Source organism: Saccostrea cucullata, unplaced genomic scaffold, assembly GCF_032062105.1.
Source record: "Saccostrea cucullata isolate Sc308-1 unplaced genomic scaffold, CSIRO_AGI_Scuc_v1 ctg1198, whole genome shotgun sequence".
Taxonomy (NCBI): Eukaryota; Metazoa; Mollusca; class Bivalvia; order Ostreida; family Ostreidae; genus Saccostrea; species Saccostrea cuccullata.
In genome coordinates, this window is record NW_026925463.1 from 141,743 (window position 1) to 147,846 (window position 6,104).

A 6,104-nucleotide genomic window follows, 5' to 3' on the forward strand; every position below is an offset into this window, starting at 1 on the left:
ACAGTTTAACCTTATGCCCTGTTCACACGGAGAGTTTAATTCGCAGTAAATTAATGCGAAGTAAACTAATGCGAATTAAATTAATGCGAATTAAATTGCGTTCACACGACAGCTAATGCGAAGTAAACTAATGCGAATTAAAATTTTCCTTCTGCAGCCCGGCGTCAGCCACGGCTATTATGACGTTATTTGCAAATCACGTCACCTTATGCAGAAGCAGATCCATGACATAATGTCACAGTGTCTGTACACACATTTTAATGATTTACAAAATTTCCCTTAGTTTTTCACTCAAAAATAGCACAAGTACCTATAGTTGACCATCGACAAGTGGTATTTGACTAAATTTTGCCATTACGCATGCGTCAGAATTTAATTCGAATTAGCTTCGCTTAGCGTTCACACGGAGCTAATGCGAAGTAATTTAATGCGCAGTAAACTAATTCGCATTAAATTCTCCGTGTGAACGCTAAGCGAAGCTAATTCGCAGTAAATTTACGTTTAATTCGAATTAAACTCTCCGTGTGAACAGGGCATTATTTTATTAATTTGCTTTTTTTGTGAAAATCTTAAGTTGTCTTCTAACATTATATACGTTATTGTGAAAACGAAAGGACAAACCGCATTTATAAGCTCTTTATTTAAAACAATAAATATTGTGTGCAGAACAAATACGGACTTCTTAAAACGACCAGATGCCATTAACCAATAATCACTCCTTGTCGAACCGTCGCACCTGCATGTGCTCCGTGTCTTGGTCCTATAAACGGAATATTCCATAGACAATTAAGTAAACAATCATTGCCCTACAGTTCGTTTAAAAAACGCAGGTCAACATTCGACTTAATAATTGATTGTATTTGCTGACATTTTTTTTTTGTTAAGAATTCGAAATTGTGGACCTGAAACGCGACTGTATCTTTGTATCATCAACTTATTTGTCTCGTTTCTGAGATTGTCCGTATACGTAGATCATGGTATTAAGTATCGTATCAACTGAAAGACATATAATAATTGCTACATAAATAAGAAAAGTTTACAACAGCAACATTGAAATCATTACGTTTGTCATAAACTTAGGATGTTACTTTTCCATTAAGTCTTTCTTTAGTGAAAATTCCCAATTTAAAGCATATGTGTCAGAGTATGTGGTGTTTTTCATTTCGATCGAATCAACGAAACAAGAATATCATGATGAAATCCTGAACAAAGTCGGAGAAATATATTTTTATTGTTCTTAATATGTCTGCGGAAGTTTTTTTTCCAGAGAGTCACACAATTTTATTGAAATTTAAAAAATTAGTTGTACATGCAATAAAAAGTTGTTGCCATGGAAATTGGCAAGAGTCGAATCTGAGTAACACACGATACTATGGAAACTTTTTTTTATTCGTGGGAGTCAATGTTCGTTGCCGAATCGTTGGCAAACATAATTTTACTTGATCATGATAATTTTGTGGGTTATTCCTTGATATAGTACATTCAATAAATCAATATATTTACAAAATACACGTTCAAGGGGATGTATAATTGCATGAAATTGCATGGTGAACGCGAAATCCACGAACATTGATCCCCTCGAGCAATTATGATTTAACACAGTATACTACCTGTGATTTTTTTAAAGTTTGTATCTGGGGAAGCGATTGGTATTTGTGTGTGTTTTTTGTTTTCTTTAGTTTCTGTTGAATGCATGTTTGTTTCTCTTTGTAAATATCTACTTCATTAATTTATATATTTAATCGTATTTTTCGTATGAGTATAATTTTCATGATATATCAGAAGAACTAAGTAAAAAATATTTTGAACAGACAATGTTAACATAATACCGACTATCGGTGCAATTACGACAGTGGTCATGAACAATAGAGACAGACATTCTAGCGTGTCCTCAGAAGAGGGATTTAAGGCGAAAATGTTATATCGATCCGCCAACATAATTGTGAAATACGTATAAAGATAACAATTAGTTTCTAAGCTCAAAAGTCCATTAAAACTATATAAAATTCAAAAGAACAAGGCAGATAGGGACCTCTTAATTTGTCAAAGGTAAGTTAAGGCGCCAACATTAGACTAAATGATAGACTGCATTTGCTAATAAGGTCATTGTTTCGAACATAGAATTTTGAAATGTTGACTTTAAACGAGACAGTTGACATCCTTGTTTCATCAATTTGTTTGTGAATAGCTTACCTCGTTGCAGAAATTGTTTGCACGTAAAGCAAACTCAACTGGGAGATTTAAACTTTATATTCCAAGTATAGGAGATAAATTGTTTATTGCTACAAGCATATAAGTTTAAAGATTGAAAAGTTAAATTCATAACGTTTATCATACAATTGTTAGTTTTCCATCAACTTCTTTCTCTATTAAATTTTCTAAATTTGAAATAGATGTGTCACATTATGTAGTGTCTTTAATGTTAAGTTAAAATGGGATAACGTAATAAGCATATAGTAATGAAACCCTGAATGAAGTCGGAGAAATTTATTCTTATTGTTTCTATTTTTTCTGCAAAAATCCTTACATAATTTTGATGAAATTTTTAAAAGCAATATAATGGCCATGGAAACTGACGAAGGTAATATCGGAGTAACTTGTATATTGTATTACTTGCGGTTGAAAAGTTTAAAATTATGGGGGAGCGAGTGGTATTTGTGTGTATTTTATTTTCTTATGCCTCCGTAAGGGAAGTTTCGGGGTATATAGTTTTTGTCGTGTCCGTCCGTCCGTCTAGCTGTCTGTCTTTTTGTGTCTTTGTCCGCAAAAACTTTAACTTTGCCCATAACTTTTGATTTCGTGGAGCTATGACTTTCATATCTTTTGATTTCTAGATTTCAGATGATTGTGTGTTTGTCTTTTTTAGTTTTATTTTTCGTCGTCTTAAATTGAAATGAAATTATAATTTTCGTATGATTGGTTTTTATTACGTTATGATATGTAAAATTGATTTGGATGGTGTTGATAATTACTGATTTCAGATGCAATTATGCCAAATCACAGTGGTCAAGTAGTCGTTAATAGCTGAGAAGTACGATTTAGCTCTTATTTTGAACAGGGATTCAAAGTTAAAATGTTATATCGATCTGGAAACATAACAAACTTTATTGTATGAAAAACATCGGTTATAGAAATTGCTAAGAGCACGTTGTTGCCAATTGTAATACTTAAGAAATATATATTGAGAAGACTAGATGATTCAGTTAGTTCCTGTATAAAATGAGATCTATTTTAAGACGATATACCTGAAATAAAATGACAAGATAAAATTCAGAAATAAAACTAGGCCTATCCTGTTACATATATTATAGTTTGTCAGTCCTCTTTTAGATCTTTTAGATCTAATGTACATTAATTCTTCTCGGGCTTCATATTGTAATTTTTTTACATTTATAAAACGTGATCATTCTCAGTAGGCAGAATTTAATCTCCCGTAAAAAAAAAAAAAAGGTCGAATATTTCCTTCAGATGCCAACGTGAAACCAAATACATGTATGGATGGCAGAGAAATTCGTAAACTGGTCATATTTTATTCATACCGGTTATTAAAGCCTACCAAATAAAACAAACATAAATACTAATGCAATGTAAATTCTCACTCTATTTGGTGAACATTTTCTTTAATGCCTGAATATTGCATTATATTGATATATTGCTTCGTCCTACAATAAAATCATTCATATGAAAAATTTATCATTGTTTTTTTCTTTCCTTCTTTAAGACATGCTAATAGGATAAAGCTACTTTCAATAAAGTGCCTTTGGAAAAAGGCGCGGAATTCTATTTCAGGGGAGGGGGTTTCATGTTCTCAGATATCAACACTGGGAATGAAGGGTAAAATAATATGAGGGGTCTGATATATGGTCACCCCAGCTCCAAATTAGCATCCTCACCATCTAACATGCACTGAAATAATTTTTTAACGACATTGAATGTTATAACATTGTGATTAAATACGTTGTCTTGTCAAAAAAATAAATCGAAGATATACATTTCTTAGCTTCTTCTGAATATGTTCAGAATTTAGGTGCAAGTGTCATCTACCGACACAACCCATACATTTCTCCTGAGACTGGATATTATGATCAATTTTAAATACATTAAAAGCATTCATTTGAACAGAAATGTATTTATTAGATATTTAATGAATGGAAGAACATTTTCATTGAGGTATGTTTAGTATTTATAGTTAATTCCACTCATATGTCGACTTCATATTTCGTGATACAATGACCTTGACAGGAAGTACAGTCTATCAGTTAGTCGAAATCTGACAGACGTTTTCATACCAATTTTAAGATAAAAATTTGACACTGAATTGTCCCTTTTCCTGATAATGACAAGGAAATATAGCAGGTTACTGGTCGTTAGGGGATGCTTACTTTTCCATGGCACCTGATCTCACCTCTGATATTTTTATAGAGGTCCTTGTTTGCTCTGTCACACAATGCGTATTGTTTAAATGGACCCTTTATGTTGAATACGGTTCGTTATCTACTTTATATATTTCATGTTGAAAAAAAAAATAAAAGGAAAAATATTCTGCTTTTTTTGTTGTTGTTGTTTAACTTCCCTCTAGAGAAATTTTACACATATGGAGACGCCGTCACTTGCCGGTGGAGGGATGCAGGGAGTCTATAAGGGACACAGATTCAAGGAATTCATTTGGTGTCCCTCGGATACTAAGGGATATTAACATATTAAACATATGTCATATTTAGTCTTCAGATTCCCAGTTTTGGTATAAAACCAATAATTCATACAAAAAAATTGTAAGAATATAAGGTTTCTATTAAATATATATTTGAAGATTCCTTTTCGCATCCCATGTGTTCTATTTCAAAATGTTCTGCGAAAAACTGTAAAATCTGTGACATTTTGATAACTTATCCTTCTTTCGCCAGTAATCATACTGTAGCTCTTATACCAAAATGTTACTGATTTCAGATGCAATTATGCCAAATCACCGTGGTCAAGTAGTCGTTAACATCTGAGATGTACGATTTAGCTCTTATTTTGAACAGGGATTCAAGGTTAAAATTTAATATCGATCTGGAAACATAAAAAAAACTTTATTGTATGAAAAACATCGGTTATAGAAATTGCTAAGAGCACGTTGTTGCTAATTGTAATACTTGAGAAAATATGTATTGAGAAGACTGTATATGATTCAGTTAGTTCCTGTTTAAAATGAGATCTATTTTCATACGATTTACTTGAAATAAAATGACAGGATAAAATTCAGAAATAAAACTAGGCCTATCCCGTTACATATAATAGTTTGTCAGTCCTCTTTTAGACCTAATTTACATTAATTATTCTCGGGCTTTATATTGGATGCATTTGTTTTTTACATTTGTAAAACTTGATCATTCTCAGTATGCAGAATTTAATCTCCCGTAAAAAAAGTAGAATATTTCCTTCAGAGGCCAATGTGAAACCAAATACATGTACGGATGACAGAGAAATTCGTAAAATGGTCATATTTTATTTATACCGGTTATTAGAGCCTACCAAACAAAACAAACATAAATACCAATGCAATGTAAATGCTCACTCTATTTGGTGAACATTTTCTTCAATGCCTGAATATTGAGTATATTGATATTTTACTTCGTCCTACAATAAAATCATTCATATGAAAAATTTATCATTGGTTTTTTCCCCCTTCTTTTAGACATATTAATAGGATAAAACTACTTTTAATGAAGGTGCCTTTGGAAAAAGGCGCGGAATTCTATTTCAGGGGAGGGGATTTCATGTTCTCAGATATCCACACTGGGAATGAAGGGTTAAATAATCATAGGTGCCTGACATATGGTCATCCAATCTCCAAAATAGCATCCTCGCCATCTAATATGCACTGAAATAAATTTTTAACGACATTGAATGTTATAACATTGTGATTAAATACGTTGTCGTGTCAAAAAAATAAATCGAAGATATACATTTCTTAGCTTCTTCTGAATATGTTCAGAATTTAGGTGCAAGTGTCATCTACCGACACAACCCATACATTTCTCCTGACACTGGATATTGTGATCAATTAATACATTAAAAGCATTCATTTGAACAGAAATGTATTTATTAGATATTTAATGAAT